The sequence below is a fragment of the Zootoca vivipara genome, chromosome 1 (assembly GCF_965207765.1).
Source record: "Zootoca vivipara chromosome 1, rZooViv2.hap1.1, whole genome shotgun sequence".
Lineage (NCBI taxonomy): Eukaryota > Metazoa > Chordata > Lepidosauria > Squamata > Lacertidae > Zootoca > Zootoca vivipara.
In genome coordinates, this window is record NC_142582.1 from 89,788,889 (window position 1) to 89,805,744 (window position 16,856).

Sequence of the window (16,856 nt, forward strand, 5' to 3'; positions counted from 1 at the left end):
AATAGTGTCATTGGTACATCTAGTGTCAGTACTGTTGACACTGCCTGGCAAAGTTTCAGCTGGGATAGAACCTATGGCGTTTTGCGTGAAAAGCCCCTCTCCTGCAGCTTAACAGATGTAAATCTTCCAGGGCATAGAAACTAGTTCAAGGGCTGATCTTTTCTTGCTTGAGCCTCAACTGATGTTGCTATAAAAATTAATCTCTTGTGGCAAAGCAACTGACTGTTTAAATTAGATATAGTAAAAAAACATTCCTGATTCGATTCTAATCTGCCCATCTTTGAGATTAAAACAAAATTTCCTCTGCAGAAAAAGCAAAAGTATACAGCATTCATATTTGGTGTAATCTAGCCTGTTGTGAAGACAGCACTTACACACAAGGTTCCTATATAGCAGTGATGGAGAACCATTTAGAGACCAAGTGCCCAAACTGCAACCCAAAACCCACTGATTTATCGCAAAGTGCCAACACGGCAATTTAGCCTGAATACTGTGGTTTTCCCCTTCATGGATCAATGCCTTGTCGTGGCGAAGGGGCTTGAATAACTCAGAGAAGCTATGAGCTATGCCATGCAGGGCCACCCAAGATGGACAGGTCATAGTGGAGAGTTTTGACTAAACGTGATCCACCTGGAGAAGGAACTGGCAAGCCACTCCAGTATCCCTGCCAAGAAAACTCCATGGACAAAGACAACAGGCATATAAAAGTTATGACGCTGGAAGATGAGCCCCTCAGGTCGGAAGGCGTCCAACATGCTACTGAGGAAGAGCGGAGGACAAGTACAAGTAGATTCAGAGCTGATGAAGCGGCTGGGCCAAAGCCGAAAGGACGCTCAGTTGCGGATATGCCTGGAAGCGAAAGGAAAGTCCGATGCTGTAAAGAAAAATATTGCATAGGAACCTGGAATGTAAGAACCATGAATAGAGGTAAGCTGGATGTGGTCAAAAATGAGATGACAAGAATAAATATCGACATCCTGGGCATCAGTGAACTAAAATGGAAGGGAATGGGCGAATTCAGTTCGGGTGACTATCATATCTACTACTGTGGGCAAGAATCCCGTAGTAGAAATGGAGTGGCCCTCATAGTCAACAAAAGAGTGGCAAAAGCTGTAATGGGATGCAATCTCAAAAATGACAGAATGATCTCGATACGAATCCAAGGCAGACCTTTTAACATCACAGTAATCCAAGTTTATGCACCAACTACCGGTGCTGAAGAAAGTGAAATTGACCAATTCTATGAAGACCTACAACACCTTCTAGAAATGACACCAAAGAAGGATGTTCTTCTCATTACAGGGGATTGGAATGCTAAAGTAGGGAATCAAGAGATAAAAGGAACAACTGGCAAGTTTGGCCTTGGAGTTCAAAATGAAGCAGGGCAAAGGCTAATAGAGTTCTGTCAAGAGAACAAGCTGGTCATCACAAACACTCTCTTCCAACAACACAAGAGACGACTCTACACATGGATATCACCAAATGGGCAGCATCGAAATCAGATTGATTATATTCTCTGCAGCCAAAGATGGAGAAGCTCTATACAGTCAGCAAAAACAAGACCTGGAGCTGACTGTAACTCAGATCATCAGCTTCTTATAGCAAAATTCCAGCTTAAACTGAAGAAAGTAGGAAAAACCACTGGGCCAGTAAGATACAATCTGAATCAAATCCCTTATGAATACACAGTGGAAGTGAGGAACAGGTTTAAGGATTTAGATTTGGTGGACAGAGTGCCTGAAGAACTATGGATGGAGGCTCGTAACATTATACAGGAGGCAGCAACAAAAACCATCCCAAGGAAAAGGAAATGCAAGAAGGCAAAATGGCTGTCCAACGAGGCCTTACGAATAGCGGAGGAGAGGAGGCAAGCAAAATGCAAGGGAGATAGGGAAAGATACAGGAAACTGAATGCAGATTTCCAAAAAACAGCAAGGAGAGATAAGAGGGTCTTCTTAAATGAGCAATGCAAAGAAATAGAGGAAAACAATAGAATGGGGAAAACCAGAGATCTGTTCAAGAAAATTGGAGATACGAAAGGAACATTTCGTACAAAGATTACCATAATCAAGGACAAAAGTGGTAAGGACCTAACGGAAGCAGAAGACATCAAGAAGAGGAATTATACCAGAAAGATATGGAGGTCTCGTACACCCCAGGTAGTGTGGTTGCTGACCTTGAGCCAGACATCTTGGAGAGTGAAGTCAAATGGGCCTTAGAAAGCACTGCTAATAACAAAGCCAGTGGAAGTGATGATATTCCAGCTGAACTATTTAAAATTTTAAAAGATGATGCTGTTAAGGTGCTACACCCAATATGCCAGCAAGTTTGGAAAACTCAGCAATGGCCAGAGGATTGGAGAAGATCAGTCTACATCCCAATTCCAAAGAAGGGCAGTGCCAAAGAATGCTCCAACTACCGCACAATTGCGCTCATTTCACACGCTAGCAAGGTTATGCTTAAAATTCTACAAGGCAGGCTTAGGCAGTATGTGGACCGAGAACTCCCAGAAGTGCAAGCTGGATTTCGAAAGGGCAGAGGAACCAGAGACCAAATAGCAAACATGCGCTGGATTATGGAGAAAGCTAGAGAGTTCCAGAAAAACGTCTACTTCTGCTTCATTGACTATGCAAAAGCCTTTGACTGTGTCGACCACAGCAAACTATGGCAAGTTCTTAAAGAAATGGGAGTGCCTGATCACCTCATCTGTCTCCTGAGAAATCTCTATGTGGGACAAGAAGCTACAGTTAGAACTGGATATGGAACAACTGATTGGTTCAAAATTGGGAAAGGATTACGACAAGGTTGTATATTGTCTCCCTGCTTGTTTAACTTATATGCAGAATTCATCATGCGAAAGGCTGGACTAGATGAATCCCAAGCAGGAATTAAGATTGCCGGAAGAAATATCAACAACCTCAGATATGCAGATGACACAACCTTGATGGCAGAAAGTGAGGAGGAATTAAAGAACCTTTTAATGAGGGTGAAAGAGGAGAGCGCAAAATATGGTCTGAAGCTGAACATCAAAAAAACCAAGATCATGGCCACTGGTCCCATCACCTCCTGGCAAATAGAAGGGGAAGAAATGGAGGCAGTGAGAGATTTTACTTTCTTGGGCTCCTTGATCACTGCAGATGGTGACAGCAGTCACGAAATTAAAAGACGCCTGCTTCTTGGGAGAAAAGCAATGACAAACCTAGACAGCATCTTAAAAAGCAGAGACATCACCTTGCCGACAAAGGTCCGTATAGTTAAAGCTATGGTTTTCCCAGTAGTGATGTATGGAAGTGAGAGCTGGACCATAAAGAAGGCTGATCGCCGAAGAATTGATGCTTTTGAATTATGGTGCTGGAGGAGACTCTTGAGAGTCCCATGGACTGCTAGAAGATCAAACCTATCAATTCTTAAGGAAATCAGCCCTGAGTGCTCCCTGGAAGGACAGATCGTGAAGCTGAGGCTCCAATACTTTGGCCACCTCATGAGAAGAGAAGAATCCTTGGAAAAGACCCTGATGTTGGGAAAGATTGAGGGCACTAGGAGAAGGGGACGACAGAGGACAAGATGGTTGGACAGTGTTCTCGAAGCTACGAACATGTGTTTGACCAAACTACGGGAGGCAGTGCAAGACAGGAGTGCCTGGCGTGCTATGGTCCATGGGGTCACGAAGAGTCGGACACGACTAAACGACTAAACAACAACAACTGTGGTTTTAGTTTATTGTGTGCATGCTTGTACATTAACATCTTTTGTATTAAAATAAAAACACAATAACAGAGCTTTCAACGATACCAGCAACTTTTTATTGAAAGGTAAAAGTTTGCATTGCTTTTGAACAATTAATGTCTGGTAAACTCTGCTGGGGCAATGGCACATGTGCCCACAGACAGGGCTCTGAGTGCCCCCTCTGGCATGCGTGCCATAGGTTCGCCACCACTGCTATATAGACTATAAGAGGTCAGTCATCCCACCCCATGGCATGCATGTATGAGCATTCAACATGCTGGGCTATTACAGCGAAGAAGAGGCCTTTTATTGGATCTCTCTCCCCCCCCCAATTCCACCCTCTGTTTCATTAAGGAGCATAGTTAATGGACCTGAAGGAGGAGGAGAACTTTATGCGGATATGAGAGATAGGAAGTACTGCACACCCTTGCAACTAGCTTGCCCTGGGCTCCTATGCTTTTCCTTTTATACTTTCTCAAGCAATTTGAGATTTTGGAGTCAAGGTGCTAGGGACACGTTTAAGACAAAAGCCAGTAACACTCCCATTAATGTATATTTATGGTGTAGTGAATATGAGTTTAACAGTATAGAAAAGGGTGGGAGTCTTGTTCTAAAAGTTGTTCTAAAAGTCAGAATTTACTATGAGGTCAAACCATTTCCTACATGGTTATAAAATAATCTTTCTCTTTTCTTTGTCCCCCTGTATTTTACAGCTGAAATGCTCCCTGGGTATATTGTACAGTGATGCTGTCAAAAGGAATAGGAACTTCAATTATGTTCATGAGTGATCAGACAAACAAAACTTGAGGTAAGAATATAAACTTTGAAGAAGCAAATACAGCTTTTCTGTGTACAATGTGTCTGAAGGCAGTCCTGTATCGGGAAATGTTTTAATGTCTGATGTTTTACAAAATAAATAACATTCCTTTCAGTAGCACATTAGAGACCAACTAAGTTTGTCATTGGTATGAGCTTTCATGGATAGCTCAGTCGGTAGAGCATGAGACTCTTAATCTCAGGGTCGTGAGTTTGAGTCCCACATTGAGCAAAAGATTCCTGCATTTCAATTCAAGGGACGCGGGTGGCGCTGTGGGTTAAACCACAGAGCCTAGGGCTTGCCGATCAGAAGGTTGGCAGTTCGAATCCCTGCGACGGGGTGAGCTCCCGTTGCTCAGTCCCAGCACCTGCCAACCTAGCAGTTCGAAAGCACATCAAAGTGCAAGTAGATAAATCGGTACCGCTACAGTGGGAAGGTAAACGACGTTTCCGTGTGCTGCTCTGGTTCGCCAGAAGCGGCTTTGAGATGCTGGCCACATGACCCAGAAGCTGTACGCCAGCTCCCTCGGCCAATAACGCTGGATTAGCGCCACAACTCCAGAGTCGGTCACGACTGGACCTAACGGTCAGGGATCCCTTTACTTTTACAACTAAGGGCAGATACCCATTGGTGTCTTGCTTATGACACAGGTCTCTTTGAATAGAAATCACTGATTCTTCAACTTCAGAGGAAAAGGAATAAGCTAAACCTAAATGCTATCTATCAGTTATGGTCAATAGGAACAAAACCTGAGCCACTAAGGTTCCTTTTAAGCTACTGAGCAGCTGCTGATTTTGAACCAACTGCTGAATGTTGGTTTCCTCTCTGTAGAGAGATCAAGGCAAGATTTTTGTAACAGAAGCATTAAATAAATGGTTAATTTAAATCAGCGGCACTTTAATGGTTTGGAAACAGAAAAAAATCTACTCATTTGCTTAATAAAACATTTGTAAACAGAGGATTAGTGTAATGTGTAATGGAGTGAGCTACAGTTTAGAAAGTTGTCTTCCTATCAAGTTAGATCATTGTTCCATCTATCTCAGTATTGCTTACATTGGTGGTCAGCCGTTCTCCAGAGTTTTAGGAAAGGTTCTTTTCCAGACCTATGGTACCTGGAGATGCAGGGGATCACACTTGAGAACATCTGAACAAAAAAGCATGTGCTCTACCACTGAAATACAGCCTTTCTCTAAAGTAAAAATCAGTAGGAATGCAGACTGATACTTGCTGCCATTAGCTGATTTTATTTTTGTCGTGAGTGCAATCTTGAGAAAGGAGAATTAAAAACATTTAAACAGTGGCTAATCCTTTGGTTTACAGTCAGTATGCTGGTTGTGGTAGATAAAAATATGCTGAACATATGGAAATGGAATGAGATTAACTATTTTCGTAGACCCTTCAAGTAACATACCAGATGGAGCTAATATTGCATGGAGCTAAGACTTGCCTGGAACTAGTGATCTTGATGCAGCGATATCTTTGCCCCATGCCCATTTTTCTAAGTTATGTAACATCTTTGAGGGTATTATATGCCCAGCCATCAATTACATGATGTTCTCGTCACCAGAACCAGTCTGCTTTGGCTCTTACAGTCTACATTTTATGGGTCTTGAATCATAGCTGCCAAGCTATCCCTTTTTTACAGGGATTTTCCCTTATGCTGAATAGGCTTTCTCGCGAGAAAAGCGAAAACTTGGCAGCTATGTCTTGAATTTCTCCCGCTTCCCACATTGGGTCAGATTCTGCCTTTATAAAGGCCATTCTAGACAAATGGCATGAAACTTCATTGCATAAAAGAACTGAATCAGTTTTGTTTTTCAGGGTGAATGCTAGTGCTTTTGATCTTCTTTAATCTGATCCTTGTTTTAGTCTTACAAGTTATCTCATGTATTGGCTACAGTGAGGTTAAGAGATACTGTGACTTACAGGATATCTCTGCAGATGCTTTGGTGTTTCAAGCATAAAATATCTTCAGGCTACTACAGCTATTCAGTTGCATAATCTGTTGGATTATGTGCTTTGAGTACCAGACTGATTACATAGCTTGTATGTAAGTCACCTCTCAGAGCTTCAGAAGCAATATATTGTGATATAAAGACACAAATAAACCAGCATCTTATTTTGCAGATATCTGCAAGAGATGCTCCATTGTATACCCAAGATTCTTCATATAAGAACAAACCGCATTGTAAATGTCTTCATTTTACAGCACACAGTCCCCTCTGGCCTTACACTCATCTCCCACAAGCCTTGATCCAAGGGCAACATTCTCATAGTAAAGAGGAATGAGCTTTGGGGCAGGGAGGTTTTGATAAGGTTGCCATACGTCCGGATTTTCCTGGACATATTTGGAATACTGTAGTTGGCAGCAGTGCCTGGGTGGAAATCGTAAAAAATATCTGGTAGAATCTGGACGTATGGCCGCTCATGTTGGCAGTGCTGTTATTGCTGTTTTTCCATAAAAATAGCTAAAAATTGCATTTTTAAAAAAGCAATTTTGCCCAAAAAGCTCAACAGCTTTGGGCAAAAGAAAAAAGCTCAGCAACTTTTCTGTCCGGATTTTCAGTGTTTGAAATATGGCATCCCTAGGTTTTGACCCGTTACTCTTTTGCCACGTGGAAGAAAAGATACTGGGTGAACACACTAGTGCTGGAGTTTTGCAGTGGGAGAGTATACAGCCACAGAAGAATGTGAATGAAGTTAAGTTTGGGATTGACAAAGGAGAGTAGTGCTGCTTGTCACAATATAATTGTAAGGCTGGCCGGCAGGGTTTTCTTTCTCTTTATTCTATGTTTTTGTATTGCTCATTACCTTGTTTCTTTTAGGCATTTTATGAATAGTTTATGTTAACATTATAGACAACAAATGATAGTTGCCTAGGGTACCTGTGCAAACCACATTTCATAGCAAAGGATGTTTTGAGGAGGGGTGGCAGAAGGAGGGGGAAGTATCACATTTTTGAAAGGTACAAAAGGTGGTGTGTTTAGTGTCAAATGTATTATTTTAGCAACATAAGCACATCCTTCAGGGAAGTAGTCTGGACTAAGCACAACACGAAAAAACTGATTGTAAACAATGAAGACATGTTGCAAGAGAAACAATGGACTATTTTAAAGTTAACGTTTTATGTTTTACCAGAGTACCTTCATGTAAAGGGCTAAGATCTATTTTTTCTTCTCTTTTTAAACTTTACATAATGATGTTTTAAAGTTACTTTACTATGGGAGCAATATTGCGCCTTGTGCTCATGGAGTGACTCCTTCAGATAAACTTTTCCAAACCCACCAGTTGTTCCCACAAAACTTCACTGAGCATGTTGTGACACTGTAGGGCAGTTGCTGGACTACAATTTACATCAACCTGGACTACTGGTTGTGCTGTCCGGGGCTAATGAGAGTTGGAGCCCAGCAACATCTGGGGGCCCAGAGTCTAATCATCCCTGCTGTAGGGCCATTCAGTAGCAGCCATTGCCATTTTGCATCCTCTTCCCCAGGCCCCCCATGTATGGCACTCTTCTCTTTAGCTATTCTGCACATCTGAATCCTGGGGCAGAGTTGGCAACACGCAGGGCATCAGCTGCTATTGAATAACCCTGCTGGGCCATAGTGTGCTCTGAAGTGCTGAGTGGAGGTAGTTGGTGAGCGAGGATTGTCATGCGCAAGACTCATATAGCCTTATGGAAACTGCTGTTTGAGCACAGAGTGCGGGGTGGCATTCTATGCCTTGGATCCTAAATTACTTTCTGTCAATGGAACTGAATGGAATGAGCCTCTCCCACCTTCCCTTCCCAATCCTAATAAACAGATTGATACCTGCAGTTCTTCCATTATGAGGCAATTACAATTACAGACAAATATGTGTTAACGTTGGGGTTTTACACCCAGTTGAAAACCAGCTGTTTCTCGATAAAGCAGAATTCCTTATGATGAAATTCATTCCTTTGGAGGCACATGAGGCTCTGGCAATGACCAGCAGAGTAACTGATCCAATAATGTGATAGGCAGTTCGCTCAGTCCTGTGATGTAATTCTGAATTTGTTGCAACTTGCTGCACCCATCATGAGGCTCAGAAGAGTAGAACTGGAAATGTTTGTGTGGCCTAATCCTCAGAGTGTTCCAGCCATGTCAGCTGTGTTACAGTTGATTGGGCTGGCAGAAACATAGCACTTTAAGGGTCAGGTCACGGAGAAATAACACTTGTTGTTAAGTCTCTCTTTGGTTACGCCCTAACTAGCAGTTGCCAAGTAAGCTTTGTGTGTATGTGTGTCACGTTTTGATATTTGATAAACAACAGCTCAAACCGGCTTCTGAACATGTATAGCAACTATTCGGTCTTGTGTATTTTAAATGATGTAATTTGAATGATTTATATAATTGAAATAACACCTGGCTATATAGCTAACACACACAGCCACTTTCTCAAGCTGGTGTTAGGCAGGCAGTCTCAGGTGTGTCTCTCCTTCCAATGTAGCCTGACCTTTTCATTCACAATTGGTTCACCTCTGGGTATACATTCCCGGTGTTAGGTGAAAAGGAGGCCAGCAAATCAGTTTTGCTGCAGGCAGTATAGCTGGCTGAACGCTGTGATGCATTTGATATATTATCAGTGGACACACAACGCTTGCATTAAAGAACACTGGTCTTCAACTGCATTAAAGAACACTGGGATCCACTAGTGGGTTGCAGCCTAATTCAAGGTGGGTCAAAACAAGAGCACTACCACCATGCAAATATATGGTAAAAGATTGATTAAGAAATGGGTCCTGAAATGCATGTTTGGGTTAAAATAAGTCCTGGGATACCTGGCTTGGATGACAGGAGGATAACACTCCACCTTGAAACGTAGAAAATATCCTTAAATTGTCTCTTCCAGCACCCCACCAAATCACTCATCATTAGCTATTGCTAAATGTTATGCTAAGATTCTCTTATGAAAGGGGTGGAGTCTGGCCATACACAGTTCAGGAAGCATTCTGATAATTGTGAGGCTAAACTTTGCAGTATGCTAGCTCATCCTAGAGGTCTGCTTGGTTTCCTTTCTCTCATGCTTTCTTGGCCACAGGGGAGCATGAATTATGCTCAGTCAGTGATGCACAAACTCATTCACAAGACCAGATTTCATGCATATCCATTACAACGCGACTTCCATAAATCATCTCGTGGATCACTAATGGCTGTATGAATTGTACTGAATAGGCAAAGCTAGCATTGCTGATAATATTCTAATGTTGATGTAGTAGTACATAACCAATGACTCAGTCTGTTAGCAGTTGTGCTGTAGAGACAGATAATGTGGAGGTGCAAAGTTCAATTCAATATTTGGAAAGCTGGGTGAATTGAGTCCTCAGCTTATTTGAGACACTAGAGTGAGGTACATGTTCAGAGCACAATTCTACGTTCCATAATTGTATACTAGTTTGACACCCATTTTCAAAGTGGGTGACACACAAAATTGACTGATGCTTGTCATCAAGCACCATATTTTGCGAGTTGTAAAAATCTTTAATTTCAGGCACCTCAAAACACTTGGTTTAAGTAGTCCTTTAACAAATCATGGCTGAGGTGTAAGTGAAATGTAATGTTGTGAACAGTATTTAAATTGGGGGGTTTAGATAGAGTGTCTTGTACAATTGGAAAGATTATTAGTAGCTGCAGACTACCTGGAATCAGGCCTTTTTTGTGATACATCAGTAGAATGTTTCTTTATCTGTTTGGAGGCCATGCTGTAACAGACTGAGAGAGAAATTAGTCTCTTAACAAATATTTTCTTGATATCAGGGACTCAGTGGAGGTTCTGAGTTTGGCCGCTGTTTGGGGTTGGATGAGGGCAAGTAAGTTAAAACTTAATTTAGGGTCAAGCAAGATAAAACTTAATTTAGGGACAATGGAGGTCCTGTTGCTTTAGGATCCCAGTGGGAGTAGGTGTATATCCTATTTTGGAAGAGTTTGCACTCACCCTTTAACATAAAGTTTGCAACTTAGAAATGCCCCTGAATCTTGTGCTTCTTTCTGGATCTACCTCTGCTTCTAGATGGCTAGGTAGCAGCTGTTGTTAGGAGTGTCTTTTGTCTGGCCACTCAGTCCATGCTTTTCTTGTTGAAAGGGAGTTCAGTTCTAATGAGGAACAGGTAAAACAAGCTTCTGCTTGGTCTGCAAAATCCATACATGCCTTGCTCATAGCAGTGGGTGGCAGATGAAAACCAAACATTGGCTGGTGAAGCATTGCATGCAAAGCTTTGTGGCTCCCTTGGGATAACTCTGCAGTCCCTGCCCACAGGTTGGGAACCACCATTCTAGATATCATTCTCTTAGTGTAGCTACAGTGTTTGACAACGTTCCAGAAAACGTTCCATTTTATGTTACGGTTTATTGCTCAGTGTTGTATGGGAAAGGTGCAGCAATTCTTCAAGTTAACATACTTTATGTATGCAGTAAGTTTTTAGGAGTTAGACATGCATATAACAAAAAATTCCCAGAAATAAATTCAAGAAAAACATTAATATTCCTGGGTTTAGCCTGTGCCCTAGCAGTAAAAAAAAAAGGTACTGAAAGCACTTTCATATTAGTTATATTAAATATATAGCAGGAAACTGAAGCTAGTCTTAGTTCTTTTGTGCACAACACGTTTGTCACATGTGTACATGATGTTTGTGAGGGAGCAGGTGGTGCTGTGGTCTAAACCACTGAGCCTCTTGGGCTTGCTGATTGGAAGGTTGGCGAGTCAAATCTGCGCAACAGGATGAGCTCCCGTTGCTCTGTCCCAGTTTCTGCCAACCTAGCAGTTTGAAAATAGATAATTACTAGGTACTGCTAGTTACTGCTGTGGTGGGAAGGTAAACAGCATTTCTGTGCGCTCCGGCTTCCATCATGGTGTTCCGTGGTGCTAGAAGCGTTTTAATCATGCTGGCCACATGATCCGGAAAGCTAGCTGTGGACAAACGCTGGTTCCCTCAGCCTGAAGTGAGATGACCGCTGCACCCCATAGTCGCCTTCGACTGCACTTAACTGTCCAGGGGTCCTTTACCTTACATGATGTCTGCTGTACAGATGTATTATTGTTGTTGTTTTAAATTTCTGTTTTTCCTTTTCTCCAAAAGGAGCCCAGGATGGCAAGCAACAAAGTGATAAAACAATACGATTAAAAAGAAAATAAAAACATTAAAAAACATAAAAACATGTAAAAGGATTATGAACATGCAAACGTGTATGGAGCAGCCCTGATTTTTTGGACAATAAACACCCTCCCCCCATTCGTAAATGTCCCCTAGGTATCTTTATGATATGGAGCAGGCACAGCAGAACTTAAAGAAACAGCTATGAGAGAGGCACCAAAGCTTGTGCTAGTTAACAGATGCTATGTGTGCCTCCAGCTGAAAGAGAGGCCAAAAAAAGTCATTCGGGATTTTTTCTTTTTGCTTGCATTGCAGACACCAAGCTATTTTAGAATAATACACTTAATCCCCTTTTAGATTTGGTTTTATTATTATCATATCCCATCTAGCAAACCCGCATAGGGCATGTTATGAGTGGTAAACAAATTTCCCCTCTATTTCTTCAGGATATTTTGTGTTGCTTAGATTTGTTATGGAAAGCATACCCTGTGTTTGTTTTATGGACTGGCTTTTTATGCCTTTTTGATACCAAGCAAAAGTTTGTAGACATTCATGGGCCTGGTTTGCACATCACATTGAACTATAGTTAAAAGCAAACTATGTTTTAATATGCAGCATGCCAATGCATACCGCTGAAAAGTTCTCAGTCTCCCTTTCAGACTTCACTGCACTTTCTCTCTTCTCCTCCTTTTGACATATCTGTGGACATCTAGGGGAGATTTGTATTAGTGGTGAACTGATGATGTGATTCTGTGTGTATGTGTCGTCTGTGGAGATGAGTTGATCAAATATAAATGTATGTGAACTAGCTTAAGGTGAGTTTTTGTCCTTTTTAGATTGTACTTAATGTTGACGCTCTTGAATCTGCTATGCTATTCCACCTGCTCACACCTAGATTTCATGGCACACCTGTATTGTCCCATCTCTTTCTTGCTGCAGCTGAATTATTTGTACTGTTCCAATTCAGAGGAAGCGTCTTGAGATGCTAAACCAGTGCAGGGTGTGTGGCTGTACTGGAGCAATTCCTGTTTTGGCTGTTTGACTGGCACAGTGATCCTTACACCTTCCTTTAACCGAGCACTTAGCATTTTCAGAGATTGTATAATTTTATCTGGAACAGAAGGCCCAAATGCCTTGTGCTTCCTGTTTCTTGGGCTCTTCGCCATTGTCCAAAATGGAACTCTCATGAGCTCCCTTCTGGATGACACAGAAGAACAGGAAACACAAAACACTTGTGCTTTTCCTGTGTCATCCTGCATTCTATAGTTTATAAAACTGCTCTTCAATCAAAGATGGGTGCCAAAAAATAATAATATGTAGATTATTTTCTATTTAAAGCCAATGATAAATAAAGGCTAGAATTGAATGCAAAGATGAAAAGAATAAGCAACTTTGGTTGTATCCAGTGTTGCTTGAGAGAAGTCAGCTGGTGCAGCAGATCATTCCCTTTTTGAAATACAACTTATTTACCCTTCTAATAATAGTAAGTACTTTAATTTCATTCCTGGAAGTTAATTCGGATATTAATGATGGGAAATTGGAAAGGAGAAAAAATTGTCAGTTGCTGTAACCACATTTCCTTAGGGGAATTTTTTTTAGTTAAGAAGAAATATACTAGTTTTGAAAGAAACCTTTGTAGAATCAAGTTCAGACCACAATTGCTCTTCGGAAGGAAGATGAAGTGGAAAAATGGTTGTATTGATGGAAAAAGCTTACTGTGGCACACTTCCCAGTTCTACCCACAAAGCTTGACCCATCTCAAAAGCCAAAATGAAAGCACTATCGTAACTATATATTTAAGATCTTAACAATAATTGTTTCTTTTTGTGGTGTTTGTGCAATGTCTAACTATGTTGGCGTCTTACACCTTAATGTTGACCATGAAATGAACAGTGCTGTTTAATTCTGTGTGCTATTGTTTTGACTGCCTATAGAATTTGCATAACATCTTCGTTGAATATACTCAGTGCAAGCTTTTTGAAAAGTGGTTTTATATACCACTTTTTTGGTCCAAGCAATATACTAATATAAAAGAAAGATACAGTAAAAGTGCAATAAAGCAATATAAAATGGCAAAATCACCCGGCGGTAACACTGCAGGTGCATTTGTGAGTTGTATTCATGCTCTCACCACAGATGTAGCTCCTCATCATTCTACCTCTCACTTGGAAGCAAGGTAAATTCACATTCTCCCTCTCAACGCCTGTCCATTGCTCCAATCTCTCACCTAGGAGTAGACCCACCCATAACTGTTCACCCATGAGGAATGCCCTTGCCCTCGTCACACCCCAAAGGAGAGATCCCAAGGGACTTTTACCCTTTCACCCTTTTGGGGTTATCCCACCACAGGTGACTCTTTGCCTCCCAAAAGCCCTTAGTGGAGCTAGCTAGCCATGCTTTCTGACTGCTTCAGTAGGTTGCCATTCACCAGGTACTATGCAACAAAAAAGGTCTGGGGAGGCAAAGGTTGGTATCCACCTCCCAGACAGCACCCATCCTGCTATTGCTGCTTAACAAGTTATAGACGTTACCGAAAAGTGATGCTGATTTGATTAACTTGTTGAGAATTTGCACGGTTCAACAGCTAGGAATAGAAAATGCACAAGTAGTCAGTGCATTTCCGTAGAGACTGACTGAAGGCCTAACTTAAAACTTTTTTTTTTAAATCAAGAGATCTGGAACATATGTCCACTTAAATTTGTTGACTTGAGCAGATGCTTCTTAGTATTCAGGGGTTCAAATTTCTGGGCAAGCATTTTTGAAGATCATATATTTAACATAGACTGAGGAACTTTAATTTTAGTGACATCTCTGTAAAGTTTATACTAGAAAGCCTAATAATAATTTTATGTTAAGTAACATGAATATGATTGTCATATTTACTCAAGCTCAAGTAGCTGTTGTTGGGGTGTGGGAATTGGAGAACAAAATATTCATTCAATTCTCACCTTTTCTCAGTGAGTTCAGGAGAGTTGGTAGAGAGTAGGGGATTTCATCTGTGTTTTTGGCTATGTTTTGCTGCTCTGAAGGTGGGCAGCAATTTACTTTTTATGGCCGCTCAACCTCCCTTTGTGCACTGCTGAAATTCATGTGGCTACACATTTGGTTTAAGTGACCTGCAGGAGCAATATAATTACTAGCTACAAAAATATTAAAAGGGACTCAGGTTGAATTTACAGGGCAATATGTTGCCACCCTTTTAAAAATAAGTAATGGAATTACATTCTTTTTCTGCTGCTAATCACTCTGAAAAAATGACCGTATGAGCTGGCTTATGAAGCTAAATACAATAAAAATACATAACCACCAATTAGAACATATTCTTAAAAACAACTCGTAAAACTTCACGCAATAACCAGAAATAAAACATTACAGGCCATATGCTGCCGATTCCTCTCCATCGTCCACAAACTGCAAAGCCTAGGTCCTGCCCCCCCCCCCATCTGACATAATAGGAAGATTTTTGTTTTCTACCTTAAAAGTTTCTATGCAATGCTCTCTCTGTCTTACTCTCTCTGTGTCTCTGTCTGTGTCTGTGTCTCTGTCTCTCTTTCTGACACCCACACCTAGTTAACAAGTCACTGCTTTTTGCACTTAGCAACTGATTTTTAAAACTCTTGTTTTTGAAATCCCACTTTACAAAACTGTGGGATTTCAACATTTTGAGTCACAGACCTCCTGATGAGTCCAACATCAAATGCATTGTTTGACTCTGCTGCAATTGGGAGAAAATTGTTCTGTGCTATTTTTTCCTAGGACAGGAAAATCATCACATTAGCAGCCTGCTAACAATTGTTTGTATGGGAATCCTAACCAAGGTCATAAAATGGGTAACAACGAGCAAGAGGAACTTGATTTTAATAATTGTAAATTGCGTAGCAAATTTAAATCATAATGGAGTAATTTAAAAACAGTTTGGAAACGGTGTTAGCAGCCTTAGGAAAATCTTGTTCTTATGCATGCTTCTTTGCCAATGGAAGTACAGTACGTACAATGGAGGTGAGCAGGCTAAGTTGTGAGCAGGCAATGGAGGGGGTGGAGATGTTCTCTCCTCTCTACTAATGGCACCAGCTGAAAGCTTACCATTTCAGTCAGGCTTTTAATGATGTTGATTTCGATATGATAGGCCACTGATCCTTGGAGTGTGAATAGTTATAATGTTAGTGAGTTTTTATAGTGCTTTTATGTAATCCTTTATTCCTTTTTTATTCCTGTTTTGTTGAATTAATCTGTTTTTATCTCATGTACCCCACACTGTGTTCACTTGTTTGATGAAGGGTGGTAAAAAGTATAATAATAATAATAATAATAATAATAATAATAATAATAATAATTTATTATTTATACCCCACCCATCTGGCTGGGTTTTATTTTATACAAAAATAAAAACTGAAATGAATCCCTACTGTCCCAAGTATTGGGTCCACAAAATTTTCCTTTCAGAGATGAAGCAACAAATAGTGTACACACAAAAACAAGAAGAAGAACAACAAGAAGAACCACCTGCCATAGTGCATAGTACCCAAGCCCCAGTCACCTTTGTTGCACCATCTTATGTTTGCACAAGAAAATATTTTTGGGTAGGGTCTCCCCCCCCCCACAGACCGCCATTTGCGCTGTCTGCTTCAAAACATTTCTGTTTATATGTTTAAAAATATGTACAGTTTGTGTAAATCAGTTTTATTTTAAGTATGAGTTACTATGAGACTGAAGCTGTGAAATGAGAAGTCCTCCAGTTCTGATGAACTCAGTCCAGTTGCAGTTTAGTGCACCCTTACTAGGGAATTTCTACTTGCAATATAATGAGGATACTGAACTAACTTGGAGGTTTGTTGCGAGGATTACCTAGATAATGTGTGTGGAGCACTTTGAACACGTGAGGGTGCTTCATGAGGCTAATCATTACTCATTTCCCAAAACACCAAAACAGGAATAGTTAATCACCCTATGGCAACCCAACAGAAGTTGCTGCTGTGCAGCACCATCCTAGGCACACTTGCTCACTGGGGTATACTTCTGAGAAGACTTACATGGGACTGCCCTATTAATTTAGCAAGGAAAGGGGGTATTAGAAAACCAGCAAGTGAGAAATGAAACGAAACGAAACGAAACTCTACCTTTGGCCATCAATTTATTTCTGTGTTTGAAATTTCCTGCTGTGGAGGAGTGAGGAGGACGATGATGATTTGGCAAGCACAACAA

At 41.0% G+C, this 16,856-nt stretch overlaps 1 protein-coding gene across 3 annotated transcripts in view; it reads left to right on the top strand.

Moving 5' to 3' along the window:
• SIPA1L1 (signal induced proliferation associated 1 like 1) overlaps positions 1–16,856 on the top strand; it is a 154,185-nt gene that overhangs the window by 29,640 nt on the left and 107,689 nt on the right. For all 3 annotated transcript variants that reach the window (XM_035113061.3, XM_060273729.2, XM_035113094.3), the window contains exon 2: positions 4,440–4,534. The gene's annotated coding sequence lies outside the window, so the exon portion shown is untranslated. The remainder of the gene's footprint in view (positions 1–4,439; positions 4,535–16,856) is intronic.